Genomic DNA, 18139 nt, shown 5'->3' with positions numbered 1-18139 from the left:
AAGATGCCATCCCTTCGGTGGCAATGCACAAACCTCTGAAAGATGCCATCTCTTCGGTGGCAATGCACAAACCTCTGAAAGATGCCATCTCTTCGGTGGCAATGCACAAAACTCTGAAAGATGCCTTTCCTTCGGTGGCAATGCACAAACTTCTGAAAGATGCCATCCCTTCGGTGGCAATGCACAAACCTCTGAAAGATGCCGTCCCTTCAGTGGAAATGCACAAACATCTGAAAGATGCCGTCCCTTCAGTGGCAATGCACAAACCTCTGAAAGATGCCTTCCCTTCAGGGGCAATGCACAAAACTCTGAAAGATGCCGTCCCTTCAGGGGCAATGCACAAACCTCTGAAAGATGCCGTCCCTTCAGTGGAAATGCACTAACCTCTGAAAGATGCCGTCTCTTCAGTGGCAATGCACTAACCTCTGAAAGATGCCGTCCCTTCAGTGGCAATGCACAAACCTCTGAAAGATGCCGTCCCTTCAGTGGAAATGCACTAACCTCTGAAAGATGCCGTCCCTTCAGTGGCAATGCACAAACCTCTGAAAGATGCCATCCCTTCGGTGGCAATGCACAAACCTCTGAAAGATACCATCTCTTCGGTGGGAATGCACAAACCTCTGAAAGATGCCATCTCTTCGGTGGCAATGCACAAACCTCTGAAAGATGCCATCTCTTCGGTGGCAATGCACAAACCTCTGAAAGATGCCGTCCCTTCGGTGGCAATGCACAAACCTCTGAAAGATGCCGTCTCTTCAGTGGCAATGCACAAACCTCTGAAAGATGCCGTCCCTTCAGTGGAAATGCACTAACCTCTGAAAGATGCCATCCCTTCAGTGGAAATGCACAAACCTCTGAAAGATGCCGTCCCTTCAGTGGAAATGCACTAACCTCTGAAAGATGCCGTCCCTTCAGTGGCAATGCACAAACCTCTGATAGATGCCATCTCTTCGGTGGCAATGCACAAACCTCTGAAAGATGCCATCACTTCGGTGGAAATGCACAAACCTCTGAAAGATGCCACCTCTTCGGTGGCAATGCACAAACCTCTGAAAGATGCCATCCCTTCGGTGGCAATGCACAAACCTCTGAAAGATGCCATCTCTTCGGTGGCAATGCACAAACCTCTGAAAGATGCCATCTCTTCGGTGGCAATGCACTAACCTCTGAAAGATGCCATCTCTTCGGTGGCAATGCACAAACCTCTGAAAGATGCCGTCTCTTCGGTGGCAATGCACTAACCTCTGAAAGATGCCAGCCCTTCGGTGGCAATGCAGTAACCTCTGAAAGATGCCATCTCTTCGGTGGCAATGTACAAACCTCTGAAAGATGCCATCTCTTCGGTGGCAATGCACTAACCTCTGAAAGATGCCATCTCTTCGGTGGCAATGCACAAACCTCTGAAAGATGCCATCTCTTCGGTGGCAATGCACAAACTTCTGAAAGATGCCATCTCTTCGGTGGCAATGCACAAACCTGAAAGATGCCTTCCCTTCGGTGGAAATGCACAAACCTCTGAAAGATGCCATCCCTTCAGTGGAAATGCACAAACCTCTGAAAGATGCCATCCCTTGAGGGGAAATGCACAAACCTCTGAAAGATGCCATCCCTTCGGTGGCAATGCACAAACCTCTGAAAGATGCCGTCCCTTCGGTGGCAATGCACAAACCTCTGAAAGATGCCGTCCCTTCGGTGGCAATGCACAAACCTCTGAAAGATGCCGTCCCTTCAGTGGAAATGCACTAACCTCTGAAAGATTCCGTCCCTTCAGTGGAAATGCACAAACTTCTGAAAGATGCCGTCTCTTCAGTGGCAATGCACAAACCTCTGAAAGATGCCATCCCTTCAGTGGAAATGCACTAACCTCTGAAAGATGCCGTCCCTTCAGTGGCAATGCACAAACCTCTGAAAGATGCCGTCCCTTCAGTGGAAATGCACTAACCTCTGAAAGATGCCGTCCCTTCAGTGGCAATGCACAAACCTCTGAAAGATGCCATCTCTTCGGTGGCAATGCACAAACCTCTGAAAGATGCCGTCCCTTCGGTGGCAATGCACAAACCTCTGAAAGATGCCGTCTCTTCGGTGGCAATGCACAAACCTCTGAAAGATTCCATCTCTTCGGTGGCAATGCACAAACCTCTGAAAGATGCCGTCTCTTCGTTGGCAATGCACAAACCTCTGAAAGATGCCGTCTCTTCGTTTGCAATGCACAAACCTCTGAAAGATGCCATCTCTTCGGTGGCAATGCACAAACCTCTAAAAGATGCCGTCTCTTCGGTGACAATGCACTAACCTCTGAAAGATGCCATCCCTTCGGTGGCAATGCACAAACCTCTGAAAGATGCCATCTCTTCGGTGGCAATGCACAAACCTCTGAAAGATGCCATCTCTTCGGTGGCAATGCACAAAACTCTGAAAGATGCCTTTCCTTCGGTGGCAATGCACAAACTTCTGAAAGATGCCATCCCTTCGGTGGCAATGCACAAACCTCTGAAAGATGCCGTCCCTTCAGTGGAAATGCACAAACATCTGAAAGATGCCGTCCCTTCAGTGGCAATGCACAAACCTCTGAAAGATGCCTTCCCTTCAGGGGCAATGCACAAAACTCTGAAAGATGCCGTCCCTTCAGGGGCAATGCACAAACCTCTGAAAGATGCCGTCCCTTCAGTGGAAATGCACTAACCTCTGAAAGATGCCGTCTCTTCAGTGGCAATGCACTAACCTCTGAAAGATGCCGTCCCTTCAGTGGCAATGCACAAACCTCTGAAAGATGCCGTCCCTTCAGTGGAAATGCACTAACCTCTGAAAGATGCCGTCCCTTCAGTGGCAATGCACAAACCTCTGAAAGATGCCATCCCTTCGGTGGCAATGCACAAACCTCTGAAAGATACCATCTCTTCGGTGGGAATGCACAAACCTCTGAAAGATGCCATCTCTTCGGTGGCAATGCACAAACCTCTGAAAGATGCCATCTCTTCGGTGGCAATGCACAAACCTCTGAAAGATGCCGTCCCTTCGGTGGCAATGCACAAACCTCTGAAAGATGCCGTCTCTTCAGTGGCAATGCACAAACCTCTGAAAGATGCCGTCCCTTCAGTGGAAATGCACTAACCTCTGAAAGATGCCATCCCTTCAGTGGAAATGCACAAACCTCTGAAAGATGCCGTCCCTTCAGTGGAAATGCACTAACCTCTGAAAGATGCCGTCCCTTCAGTGGCAATGCACAAACCTCTGATAGATGCCATCTCTTCGGTGGCAATGCACAAACCTCTGAAAGATGCCATCACTTCGGTGGAAATGCACAAACCTCTGAAAGATGCCACCTCTTCGGTGGCAATGCACAAACCTCTGAAAGATGCCATCCCTTCGGTGGCAATGCACAAACCTCTGAAAGATGCCATCTCTTCGGTGGCAATGCACAAACCTCTGAAAGATGCCATCTCTTCGGTGGCAATGCACTAACCTCTGAAAGATGCCATCTCTTCGGTGGCAATGCACAAACCTCTGAAAGATGCCGTCTCTTCGGTGGCAATGCACTAACCTCTGAAAGATGCCAGCCCTTCGGTGGCAATGCAGTAACCTCTGAAAGATGCCATCTCTTCGGTGGCAATGTACAAACCTCTGAAAGATGCCATCTCTTCGGTGGCAATGCACTAACCTCTGAAAGATGCCATCTCTTCGGTGGCAATGCACAAACCTCTGAAAGATGCCATCTCTTCGGTGGCAATGCACAAACCTCTGAAAGATGCCATCTCTTCGGTGGCAATGCACAAACCTGAAAGATGCCTTCCCTTCGGTGGAAATGCACAAACCTCTGAAAGATGCCATCCCTTCAGTGGAAATGCACAAACCTCTGAAAGATGCCATCCCTTGAGGGGAAATGCACAAACCTCTGAAAGATGCCATCCCTTCGGTGGCAATGCACAAACCTCTGAAAGATGCCGTCCCTTCGGTGGCAATGCACAAACCTCTGAAAGATGCCGTCCCTTCGGTGGCAATGCACAAACCTCTGAAAGATGCCGTCCCTTCAGTGGAAATGCACTAACCTCTGAAAGATTCCGTCCCTTCAGTGGAAATGCACAAACTTCTGAAAGATGCCGTCTCTTCAGTGGCAATGCACAAACCTCTGAAAGATGCCATCCCTTCAGTGGAAATGCACTAACCTCTGAAAGATGCCGTCCCTTCAGTGGCAATGCACAAACCTCTGAAAGATGCCGTCCCTTCAGTGGAAATGCACTAACCTCTGAAAGATGCCGTCCCTTCAGTGGCAATGCACAAACCTCTGAAAGATGCCATCTCTTCGGTGGCAATGCACAAACCTCTGAAAGATGCCGTCCCTTCGGTGGCAATGCACAAACCTCTGAAAGATGCCGTCTCTTCGGTGGCAATGCACAAACCTCTGAAAGATTCCATCTCTTCGGTGGCAATGCACAAACCTCTGAAAGATGCCGTCTCTTCGTTGGCAATGCACAAACCTCTGAAAGATGCCGTCTCTTCGTTTGCAATGCACAAACCTCTGAAAGATGCCATCTCTTCGGTGGCAATGCACAAACCTCTAAAAGATGCCGTCTCTTCGGTGACAATGCACTAACCTCTGAAAGATGCCATCCCTTCGGTGGCAATGCACAAACCTCTGAAAGATGCCATCTCTTCGGTGGCAATGCACAAACCTCTGAAAGATGCCATCTCTTCGGTGGCAATGCACAAAACTCTGAAAGATGCCTTTCCTTCGGTGGCAATGCACAAACTTCTGAAAGATGCCATCCCTTCGGTGGCAATGCACAAACCTCTGAAAGATGCCGTCCCTTCAGTGGAAATGCACAAACATCTGAAAGATGCCGTCCCTTCAGTGGCAATGCACAAACCTCTGAAAGATGCCTTCCCTTCAGGGGCAATGCACAAAACTCTGAAAGATGCCGTCCCTTCAGGGGCAATGCACAAACCTCTGAAAGATGCCGTCCCTTCAGTGGAAATGCACTAACCTCTGAAAGATGCCGTCTCTTCAGTGGCAATGCACTAACCTCTGAAAGATGCCGTCCCTTCAGTGGCAATGCACAAACCTCTGAAAGATGCCGTCCCTTCAGTGGAAATGCACTAACCTCTGAAAGATGCCGTCCCTTCAGTGGCAATGCACAAACCTCTGAAAGATGCCATCCCTTCGGTGGCAATGCACAAACCTCTGAAAGATACCATCTCTTCGGTGGGAATGCACAAACCTCTGAAAGATGCCATCTCTTCGGTGGCAATGCACAAACCTCTGAAAGATGCCATCTCTTCGGTGGCAATGCACAAACCTCTGAAAGATGCCGTCCCTTCGGTGGCAATGCACAAACCTCTGAAAGATGCCGTCTCTTCAGTGGCAATGCACAAACCTCTGAAAGATGCCGTCCCTTCAGTGGAAATGCACTAACCTCTGAAAGATGCCATCCCTTCAGTGGAAATGCACAAACCTCTGAAAGATGCCGTCCCTTCAGTGGAAATGCACTAACCTCTGAAAGATGCCGTCCCTTCAGTGGCAATGCACAAACCTCTGATAGATGCCATCTCTTCGGTGGCAATGCACAAACCTCTGAAAGATGCCATCACTTCGGTGGAAATGCACAAACCTCTGAAAGATGCCACCTCTTCGGTGGCAATGCACAAACCTCTGAAAGATGCCATCCCTTCGGTGGCAATGCACAAACCTCTGAAAGATGCCATCTCTTCGGTGGCAATGCACAAACCTCTGAAAGATGCCATCTCTTCGGTGGCAATGCACTAACCTCTGAAAGATGCCATCTCTTCGGTGGCAATGCACAAACCTCTGAAAGATGCCGTCTCTTCGGTGGCAATGCACTAACCTCTGAAAGATGCCAGCCCTTCGGTGGCAATGCAGTAACCTCTGAAAGATGCCATCTCTTCGGTGGCAATGTACAAACCTCTGAAAGATGCCATCTCTTCGGTGGCAATGCACTAACCTCTGAAAGATGCCATCTCTTCGGTGGCAATGCACAAACCTCTGAAAGATGCCATCTCTTCGGTGGCAATGCACAAACCTCTGAAAGATGCCATCTCTTCGGTGGCAATGCACAAACCTGAAAGATGCCTTCCCTTCGGTGGAAATGCACAAACCTCTGAAAGATGCCATCCCTTCAGTGGAAATGCACAAACCTCTGAAAGATGCCATCCCTTGAGGGGAAATGCACAAACCTCTGAAAGATGCCATCCCTTCGGTGGCAATGCACAAACCTCTGAAAGATGCCGTCCCTTCGGTGGCAATGCACAAACCTCTGAAAGATGCCGTCCCTTCGGTGGCAATGCACAAACCTCTGAAAGATGCCGTCCCTTCAGTGGAAATGCACTAACCTCTGAAAGATTCCGTCCCTTCAGTGGAAATGCACAAACTTCTGAAAGATGCCGTCTCTTCAGTGGCAATGCACAAACCTCTGAAAGATGCCATCCCTTCAGTGGAAATGCACTAACCTCTGAAAGATGCCATCCCTTCAGTGGAAATGCACTAACCTCTGAAAGATGCCGTCCCTTCAGTGGCAATGCACAAACCTCTGAAAGATGCCGTCCCTTCAGTGGCAATGCACAAACCTCTGAAAGATGCCGTCCCTTCAGTGGCAATGCACAAACCTCTGAAAGATGCCATCTCTTCGGTGGCAATGCACAAACCTCTGAAAGATGCCGTCCCTTCGGTGGCAATGCACAAACCTCTGAAAGATGCCGTCTCTTCGGTGGCAATGCACAAACCTCTGAAAGATTCCATCTCTTCGGTGGCAATGCACAAACCTCTGAAAGATGCCGTCTCTTCGTTGGCAATGCACAAACCTCTGAAAGATGCCGTCTCTTCGTTTGCAATGCACAAACCTCTGAAAGATGCCATCTCTTCGGTGGCAATGCACAAACCTCTAAAAGATGCCGTCTCTTCGGTGACAATGCACTAACCTCTGAAAGATGCCATCCCTTCGGTGGCAATGCACAAACCTCTGAAAGATGCCATCTCTTCGGTGGCAATGCACAAACCTCTGAAAGATGCCATCTCTTCGGTGGCAATGCACAAAACTCTGAAAGATGCCTTTCCTTCGGTGGCAATGCACAAACTTCTGAAAGATGCCATCCCTTCGGTGGCAATGCACAAACCTCTGAAAGATGCCGTCCCTTCAGTGGAAATGCACAAACATCTGAAAGATGCCGTCCCTTCAGTGGCAATGCACAAACCTCTGAAAGATGCCTTCCCTTCAGGGGCAATGCACAAAACTCTGAAAGATGCCGTCCCTTCAGGGGCAATGCACAAACCTCTGAAAGATGCCGTCCCTTCAGTGGAAATGCACTAACCTCTGAAAGATGCCGTCTCTTCAGTGGCAATGCACAAACCTCTGAAAGATGCCATCCCTTCAGTGGAAATGCACAAACCTCTGAAAGATGCCGTCCCTTCAGTGGAAATGCACTAACCTCTGAAAGATGCCGTCCCTTCAGTGGCAATGCACAAACCTCTGAAAGATGCCATCCCTTCGGTGGCAATGCACAAACCTCTGATAGATGCCATCTCTTCGGTGGCAATGCACAAACCTCTGAAAGATTCCATCACTTCGGTGGAAATGCACAAACCTCTGAAAGATGCCACCTCTTCGGTGGCAATGCACAAACCTCTGAAAGATGCCATCCCTTCGGTTGAAATGCACAAACCTCTGAAAGATGCCACCTCTTCGGTGGCAATGCACAAACCTCTGAAAGATGCCATCACTTCGGTGGAAATGCACAAACCTCTGAAAGATGCCACCTCTTCGGTGGCAATGCACAAACCTCTGAAAGATGCCATCCCTTCGGTGGCAATGCACAAACCTCTGAAAGATGCCATCTCTTCGGTGGCAATGCACAAACCTCTGAAAGATGCCATCCCTTCGGTGGAAATGCACAAACCTCTGAAAGATGCCGTTCCTTCGGTGGAAATGCACAAATCTCTGAAAGATGTCATCTCTTCGGTGGCAATGCAAAAACCTCTGAAAGATGCCACCTCTTCGGTGGCAATGCACAAACCTCTGAAAGATGCCATCTCTTCGGTGGCTTCGGTGGCTTCGGTGGCTTCGGTGGCAATGCACAAACCTCTGAAAGATGCCATCCCTTCAGTGGAAATGCACTAACCTCTGAAAGATGCCGTCCCTTCAGTGGCAATGCACAAACCTCTGAAAGATGCCGTCCCTTCAGTGGAAATGCACTAACCTCTGAAAGATGCCGTCCCTTCAGTGGCAATGCACAAACCTCTGAAAGATGCCATCTCTTCGGTGGCAATGCACAAACCTCTGAAAGATGCCGTCCCTTCGGTGGCAATGCACAAACCTCTGAAAGATGCCGTCTCTTCGGTGGCAATGCACAAACCTCTGAAAGATTCCATCTCTTCGGTGGCAATGCACAAACCTCTGAAAGATGCCGTCTCTTCGTTGGCAATGCACAAACCTCTGAAAGATGCCGTCTCTTCGTTTGCAATGCACAAACCTCTGAAAGATGCCATCTCTTCGGTGGCAATGCACAAACCTCTAAAAGATGCCGTCTCTTCGGTGACAATGCACTAACCTCTGAAAGATGCCATCCCTTCGGTGGCAATGCACAAACCTCTGAAAGATGCCATCTCTTCGGTGGCAATGCACAAACCTCTGAAAGATGCCATCTCTTCGGTGGCAATGCACAAAACTCTGAAAGATGCCTTTCCTTCGGTGGCAATGCACAAACTTCTGAAAGATGCCATCCCTTCGGTGGCAATGCACAAACCTCTGAAAGATGCCGTCCCTTCAGTGGAAATGCACAAACATCTGAAAGATGCCGTCCCTTCAGTGGCAATGCACAAACCTCTGAAAGATGCCTTCCCTTCAGGGGCAATGCACAAAACTCTGAAAGATGCCGTCCCTTCAGGGGCAATGCACAAACCTCTGAAAGATGCCGTCCCTTCAGTGGAAATGCACTAACCTCTGAAAGATGCCGTCTCTTCAGTGGCAATGCACTAACCTCTGAAAGATGCCGTCCCTTCAGTGGCAATGCACAAACCTCTGAAAGATGCCGTCCCTTCAGTGGAAATGCACTAACCTCTGAAAGATGCCGTCCCTTCAGTGGCAATGCACAAACCTCTGAAAGATGCCATCCCTTCGGTGGCAATGCACAAACCTCTGAAAGATACCATCTCTTCGGTGGGAATGCACAAACCTCTGAAAGATGCCATCTCTTCGGTGGCAATGCACAAACCTCTGAAAGATGCCATCTCTTCGGTGGCAATGCACAAACCTCTGAAAGATGCCGTCCCTTCGGTGGCAATGCACAAACCTCTGAAAGATGCCGTCTCTTCAGTGGCAATGCACAAACCTCTGAAAGATGCCGTCCCTTCAGTGGAAATGCACTAACCTCTGAAAGATGCCATCCCTTCAGTGGAAATGCACAAACCTCTGAAAGATGCCGTCCCTTCAGTGGAAATGCACTAACCTCTGAAAGATGCCGTCCCTTCAGTGGCAATGCACAAACCTCTGATAGATGCCATCTCTTCGGTGGCAATGCACAAACCTCTGAAAGATGCCATCACTTCGGTGGAAATGCACAAACCTCTGAAAGATGCCACCTCTTCGGTGGCAATGCACAAACCTCTGAAAGATGCCATCCCTTCGGTGGCAATGCACAAACCTCTGAAAGATGCCATCTCTTCGGTGGCAATGCACAAACCTCTGAAAGATGCCATCTCTTCGGTGGCAATGCACTAACCTCTGAAAGATGCCATCTCTTCGGTGGCAATGCACAAACCTCTGAAAGATGCCGTCTCTTCGGTGGCAATGCACTAACCTCTGAAAGATGCCAGCCCTTCGGTGGCAATGCAGTAACCTCTGAAAGATGCCATCTCTTCGGTGGCAATGTACAAACCTCTGAAAGATGCCATCTCTTCGGTGGCAATGCACTAACCTCTGAAAGATGCCATCTCTTCGGTGGCAATGCACAAACCTCTCAAAGATGCCATCTCTTCGGTGGCAATGCACAAACCTCTGAAAGATGCCATCTCTTCGGTGGCAATGCACAAACCTGAAAGATGCCTTCCCTTCGGTGGAAATGCACAAACCTCTGAAAGATGCCATCCCTTCAGTGGAAATGCACAAACCTCTGAAAGATGCCATCCCTTGAGGGGAAATGCACAAACCTCTGAAAGATGCCATCCCTTCGGTGGCAATGCACAAACCTCTGAAAGATGCCGTCCCTTCGGTGGCAATGCACAAACCTCTGAAAGATGCCGTCCCTTCGGTGGCAATGCACAAACCTCTGAAAGATGCCGTCCCTTCAGTGGAAATGCACTAACCTCTGAAAGATTCCGTCCCTTCAGTGGAAATGCACAAACTTCTGAAAGATGCCGTCTCTTCAGTGGCAATGCACAAACCTCTGAAAGATGCCATCCCTTCAGTGGAAATGCACTAACCTCTGAAAGATGCCGTCCCTTCAGTGGCAATGCACAAACCTCTGAAAGATGCCGTCCCTTCAGTGGAAATGCACTAACCTCTGAAAGATGCCGTCCCTTCAGTGGCAATGCACAAACCTCTGAAAGATGCCATCTCTTCGGTGGCAATGCACAAACCTCTGAAAGATGCCGTCCCTTCGGTGGCAATGCACAAACCTCTGAAAGATGCCGTCTCTTCGGTGGCAATGCACAAACCTCTGAAAGATTCCATCTCTTCGGTGGCAATGCACAAACCTCTGAAAGATGCCGTCTCTTCGTTGGCAATGCACAAACCTCTGAAAGATGCCGTCTCTTCGTTTGCAATGCACAAACCTCTGAAAGATGCCATCTCTTCGGTGGCAATGCACAAACCTCTAAAAGATGCCGTCTCTTCGGTGACAATGCACTAACCTCTGAAAGATGCCATCCCTTCGGTGGCAATGCACAAACCTCTGAAAGATGCCATCTCTTCGGTGGCAATGCACAAACCTCTGAAAGATGCCATCTCTTCGGTGGCAATGCACAAAACTCTGAAAGATGCCTTTCCTTCGGTGGCAATGCACAAACTTCTGAAAGATGCCATCCCTTCGGTGGCAATGCACAAACCTCTGAAAGATGCCGTCCCTTCAGTGGAAATGCACAAACATCTGAAAGATGCCGTCCCTTCAGTGGCAATGCACAAACCTCTGAAAGATGCCTTCCCTTCAGGGGCAATGCACAAAACTCTGAAAGATGCCGTCCCTTCAGGGGCAATGCACAAACCTCTGAAAGATGCCGTCCCTTCAGTGGAAATGCACTAACCTCTGAAAGATGCCGTCTCTTCAGTGGCAATGCACTAACCTCTGAAAGATGCCGTCCCTTCAGTGGCAATGCACAAACCTCTGAAAGATGCCGTCCCTTCAGTGGAAATGCACTAACCTCTGAAAGATGCCGTCCCTTCAGTGGCAATGCACAAACCTCTGAAAGATGCCATCCCTTCGGTGGCAATGCACAAACCTCTGAAAGATACCATCTCTTCGGTGGGAATGCACAAACCTCTGAAAGATGCCATCTCTTCGGTGGCAATGCACAAACCTCTGAAAGATGCCATCTCTTCGGTGGCAATGCACAAACCTCTGAAAGATGCCGTCCCTTCGGTGGCAATGCACAAACCTCTGAAAGATGCCGTCTCTTCAGTGGCAATGCACAAACCTCTGAAAGATGCCGTCCCTTCAGTGGAAATGCACTAACCTCTGAAAGATGCCATCCCTTCAGTGGAAATGCACAAACCTCTGAAAGATGCCGTCCCTTCAGTGGAAATGCACTAACCTCTGAAAGATGCCGTCCCTTCAGTGGCAATGCACAAACCTCTGATAGATGCCATCTCTTCGGTGGCAATGCACAAACCTCTGAAAGATGCCATCACTTCGGTGGAAATGCACAAACCTCTGAAAGATGCCACCTCTTCGGTGGCAATGCACAAACCTCTGAAAGATGCCATCCCTTCGGTGGCAATGCACAAACCTCTGAAAGATGCCATCTCTTCGGTGGCAATGCACAAACCTCTGAAAGATGCCATCTCTTCGGTGGCAATGCACTAACCTCTGAAAGATGCCATCTCTTCGGTGGCAATGCACAAACCTCTGAAAGATGCCGTCTCTTCGGTGGCAATGCACTAACCTCTGAAAGATGCCAGCCCTTCGGTGGCAATGCAGTAACCTCTGAAAGATGCCATCTCTTCGGTGGCAATGTACAAACCTCTGAAAGATGCCATCTCTTCGGTGGCAATGCACTAACCTCTGAAAGATGCCATCTCTTCGGTGGCAATGCACAAACCTCTGAAAGATGCCATCTCTTCGGTGGCAATGCACAAACCTCTGAAAGATGCCATCTCTTCGGTGGCAATGCACAAACCTGAAAGATGCCTTCCCTTCGGTGGAAATGCACAAACCTCTGAAAGATGCCATCCCTTCAGTGGAAATGCACAAACCTCTGAAAGATGCCATCCCTTGAGGGGAAATGCACAAACCTCTGAAAGATGCCATCCCTTCGGTGGCAATGCACAAACCTCTGAAAGATGCCGTCCCTTCGGTGGCAATGCACAAACCTCTGAAAGATGCCGTCCCTTCGGTGGCAATGCACAAACCTCTGAAAGATGCCGTCCCTTCAGTGGAAATGCACTAACCTCTGAAAGATTCCGTCCCTTCAGTGGAAATGCACAAACTTCTGAAAGATGCCGTCTCTTCAGTGGCAATGCACAAACCTCTGAAAGATGCCATCCCTTCAGTGGAAATGCACTAACCTCTGAAAGATGCCATCCCTTCAGTGGAAATGCACTAACCTCTGAAAGATGCCGTCCCTTCAGTGGCAATGCACAAACCTCTGAAAGATGCCGTCCCTTCAGTGGCAATGCACAAACCTCTGAAAGATGCCGTCCCTTCAGTGGCAATGCACAAACCTCTGAAAGATGCCATCTCTTCGGTGGCAATGCACAAACCTCTGAAAGATGCCGTCCCTTCGGTGGCAATGCACAAACCTCTGAAAGATGCCGTCTCTTCGGTGGCAATGCACAAACCTCTGAAAGATTCCATCTCTTCGGTGGCAATGCACAAACCTCTGAAAGATGCCGTCTCTTCGTTGGCAATGCACAAACCTCTGAAAGATGCCGTCTCTTCGTTTGCAATGCACAAACCTCTGAAAGATGCCATCTCTTCGGTGGCAATGCACAAACCTCTAAAAGATGCCGTCTCTTCGGTGACAATGCACTAACCTCTGAAAGATGCCATCCCTTCGGTGGCAATGCACAAACCTCTGAAAGATGCCATCTCTTCGGTGGCAATGCACAAACCTCTGAAAGATGCCATCTCTTCGGTGGCAATGCACAAAACTCTGAAAGATGCCTTTCCTTCGGTGGCAATGCACAAACTTCTGAAAGATGCCATCCCTTCGGTGGCAATGCACAAACCTCTGAAAGATGCCGTCCCTTCAGTGGAAATGCACAAACATCTGAAAGATGCCGTCCCTTCAGTGGCAATGCACAAACCTCTGAAAGATGCCTTCCCTTCAGGGGCAATGCACAAAACTCTGAAAGATGCCGTCCCTTCAGGGGCAATGCACAAACCTCTGAAAGATGCCGTCCCTTCAGTGGAAATGCACTAACCTCTGAAAGATGCCGTCTCTTCAGTGGCAATGCACAAACCTCTGAACGATGCCATCCCTTCAGTGGAAATGCACAAACCTCTGAAAGATGCCGTCCCTTCAGTGGAAATGCACTAACCTCTGAAAGATGCCGTCCCTTCAGTGGCAATGCACAAACCTCTGAAAGATGCCATCCCTTCGGTGGCAATGCACAAACCTCTGATAGATGCCATCTCTTCGGTGGCAATGCACAAACCTCTGAAAGATTCCATCACTTCGGTGGAAATGCACAAACCTCTGAAAGATGCCACCTCTTCGGTGGCAATGCACAAACCTCTGAAAGATGCCATCCCTTCGGTTGAAATGCACAAACCTCTGAAAGATGCCACCTCTTCGGTGGCAATGCACAAACCTCTGAAAGATGCCATCACTTCGGTGGAAATGCACAAACCTCTGAAAGATGCCACCTCTTCGGTGGCAATGCACAAACCTCTGAAAGATGCCATCCCTTCGGTGGCAATGCACAAACCTCTGAAAGATGCCATCTCTTCGGTGGCAATGCACAAACCTCTGAAAGATGCCATCCCTTCGGTGGAAATGCACAAACCTCTGAAAGATGCCGTTCCTTCGGTGGAAATGCACAAATCTCTGAAAGATGTCATCTCTTCGGTGGCAATGCAAAAACCTCTGAAAGATGCCACCTCTTCGGTGGCAATGCACAAACCTCTGAAAGATGCCATCTCTTCGGTGGCTTCGGTGGCTTCGGTGGCTTCGGTGGCAATGCACAAACCTCTGAAAGATGCCGTCCCTTCAGTGGCAATGCACAAACCTCTGAAAGATGCCATCCTTTCGGTGGCAATGCACAAACCTCTGAAAGATGCCATCTCTTCGGTGGGAATGCACAAACCTCTGAAAGATGCCATCTCTTCGGTGGCAATGCACAAACCTCTGAAAGATGCCATCTCTTCGGTGGCAATGCACAAACCTCTGAAAGATGCCGTCCCTTCGGTGGCAATGCACAAACCTCTGAAAAATGCCGTCTCTTCGGTGGCAATGCACAAACCTCTGAAAGATGCCATCTCTTCGGTGGCAATGCACAAACCTCTGAAAGATGCCGTCTCTTCGGTGGTAATGCACAAACCTCTGAAAGATGCCATCTCTTCGGTGGCAATGCACAAACCTCTGAAAGATGCCGTCTCTTCGGTGGCAATGCACTAACCTCTGAAAGATGCCATCTCTTCGGTGGCAATGCACAAACCTCTGAAAGATGTCGTCTCTTCGGTGGCAATGCACTAACCTCTGAAAGATGCCGTCCCTTCAGTGGAAATGCACAAACTTCTGAAAGATGCCATCCCTTCGGTGGCAATGCACAAACCTCTGAAAGATGCCGTCCCTTCGGTGGCAATGCACAAACCTTTAAAGATGCCGTCCCTTCGGTGGCAATGCACAAACCTCTGAAAGATGCCGTCCCTTCGGTGGCAATGCACAAACCTCTGAAAGATGCCGTCCCTTCGGTGGCAATGCACAAACCTCTGAAAGATGCCGTCCCTTCGGTGGCAATGCACAAACCTCTGAAAGATGCCGTCCCTTCGGTGGCAATGCACAAACCTCTGAAAGATGCCGTCCCTTCAGTGGAAATGCACTAACCTCTGAAAGATGCCGTCCCTTCAGTGGAAATGCACAAACTTCTGAAAGATGCCGTCCCTTCAGTGGCAATGCACAAACCTTTGAAAGATGCCATCCCTTCAGTGGAAATGCACAAACCTCTGAAAGATGCCGTCCCTTCAGTGGAAATGCACTAACCTATGAAAGATGCCGTCCCTTCAGTGGCAATGCACAAACCTCTGAAAGATGCCGTCCCTTCAGTGGAAATGCACTAACCTCTGAAAGATGCCGTCCCTTCAGTGGCAATGCACAAACCTCTGAAAGATGCCATCCCTTCGGTGGCAATGCACAAACCTCTGAAAGATGCCATCTCTTCGGTGGGAATGCACAAACCTCTGAAAGATGCCATCTCTTCGGTGGCAATGCACAAACCTCTGAAAGATGCCATCTCTTCGGTGGCAATGCACAAACCTCTGAAAGATGCCGTCCCTTCGGTGGCAATGCACAAACCTCTGAAAGATGCCGTCTCTTCGGTGGCAATGCACAAACCTCTGAAAGATGCCATCTCTTCGGTGGCAATGCACAAACCTCTGAAAGATGCCGTCTCTTCGGTGGCAATGCACAAACCTCTGAAAGATGCCATCTCTTCGGTGGCAATGCACAAACCTCTGAAAGATGCCTTTCCTTCGGTGGCAATGCACAAACTTCTGAAAGATGCCATCCCTTCGGTGGCAATGCACAAACCTCTGAAAGATGCCGTCCCTTCAGTGGAAATGCACAAACATCTGAAAGATGCCGTCCCTTCAGTGGCAATGCACAAACCTCTGAAAGATGCCTTCCCTTCAGGGGCAATGCACAAAACTCTGAAAGATGCCGTCCCTTCAGGGGCAATGCACAAACCTCTGAAAGATGCCGTCCCTTCAGTGGAAATGCACTAACCTCTGAAAGATGCCGTCTCTTCAGTGGCAATGCACAAACCTCTGAAAGATGCCATCCCTTCAGTGGAAATGCACAAACCTCTGAAAGATGCCGTCCCTTCAGTGGAAATGCACTAACCTCTGAAAGATGCCGTCCCTTCAGTGGCAATGCACAAACCTCTGAAAGATGCCATCCCTTCGGTGGCAATGCACAAACCTCTGATAGATGCCATCTCTTCGGTGGCAATGCACAAACCTCTGAAAGATTCCATCACTTCGGTGGAAATGCACAAACCTCTGAAAGATGCCACCTCTTCGGTGGCAATGCACAAACCTCTGAAAGATGCCATCCCTTCGGTTGAAATGCACAAACCTCTGAAAGATGCCACCTCTTCGGTGGCAATGCACAAACCTCTGAAAGATGCCATCACTTCGGTGGAAATGCACAAACCTCTGAAAGATGCCACCTCTTCGGTGGCAATGCACAAACCTCTGAAAGATGCCATCCCTTCGGTGGCAATGCACAAACCTCTGAAAGATGCCATCTCTTCGGTGGCAATGCACAAACCTCTGAAAGATGCCATCCCTTCGGTGGAAATGCACAAACCTCTGAAAGATGCCGTTCCTTCGGTGGAAATGCACAAATCTCTGAAAGATGTCATCTCTTCGGTGGCAATGCAAAAACCTCTGAAAGATGCCACCTCTTCGGTGGCAATGCACAAACCTCTGAAAGATGCCATCTCTTCGGTGGCTTCGGTGGCTTCGGTGGCTTCGGTGGCAATGCACAAACCTCTGAAAGATGCCGTCCCTTCAGTGGCAATGCACAAACCTCTGAAAGATGCCATCCTTTCGGTGGCAATGCACAAACCTCTGAAAGATGCCATCTCTTCGGTGGGAATGCACAAACCTCTGAAAGATGCCATCTCTTCGGTGGCAATGCACAAACCTCTGAAAGATGCCATCTCTTCGGTGGCAATGCACAAACCTCTGAAAGATGCCGTCCCTTCGGTGGCAATGCACAAACCTCTGAAAAATGCCGTCTCTTCGGTGGCAATGCACAAACCTCTGAAAGATGCCATCTCTTCGGTGGCAATGCACAAACCTCTGAAAGATGCCGTCTCTTCGGTGGTAATGCACAAACCTCTGAAAGATGCCATCTCTTCGGTGGCAATGCACAAACCTCTGAAAGATGCCGTCTCTTCGGTGGCAATGCACTAACCTCTGAAAGATGCCATCTCTTCGGTGGCAATGCACAAACCTCTGAAAGATGTCGTCTCTTCGGTGGCAATGCACTAACCTCTGAAAGATGCCGTCCCTTCAGTGGAAATGCACAAACTTCTGAAAGATGCCATCCCTTCGGTGGCAATGCACAAACCTCTGAAAGATGCCGTCCCTTCGGTGGCAATGCACAAACCTTTAAAGATGCCGTCCCTTCGGTGGCAATGCACAAACCTCTGAAAGATGCCGTCCCTTCGGTGGCAATGCACAAACCTCTGAAAGATGCCGTCCCTTCGGTGGCAATGCACAAACCTCTGAAAGATGCCGTCCCTTCGGTGGCAATGCACAAACCTCTGAAAGATGCCGTCCCTTCGGTGGCAATGCACAAACCTCTGAAAGATGCCGTCCCTTCAGTGGAAATGCACTAACCTCTGAAAGATGCCGTCCCTTCAGTGGAAATGCACAAACTTCTGAAAGATGCCGTCCCTTCAGTGGCAATGCACAAACCTTTGAAAGATGCCATCCCTTCAGTGGAAATGCACAAACCTCTGAAAGATGCCGTCCCTTCAGTGGAAATGCACTAACCTATGAAAGATGCCGTCCCTTCAGTGGCAATGCACAAACCTCTGAAAGATGCCGTCCCTTCAGTGGAAATGCACTAACCTCTGAAAGATGCCGTCCCTTCAGTGGCAATGCACAAACCTCTGAAAGATGCCATCCCTTCGGTGGCAATGCACAAACCTCTGAAAGATGCCATCTCTTCGGTGGGAATGCACAAACCTCTGAAAGATGCCATCTCTTCGGTGGCAATGCACAAACCTCTGAAAGATGCCATCTC

The sequence above is a fragment of the Myxine glutinosa genome, chromosome 2 (assembly GCF_964187855.1).
Source record: "Myxine glutinosa chromosome 2, kmMyxGlut1.1, whole genome shotgun sequence".
NCBI lineage: Eukaryota > Metazoa > Chordata > Myxini > Myxiniformes > Myxinidae > Myxine > Myxine glutinosa.
This window is presented reverse-complemented; position numbering follows the sequence as displayed.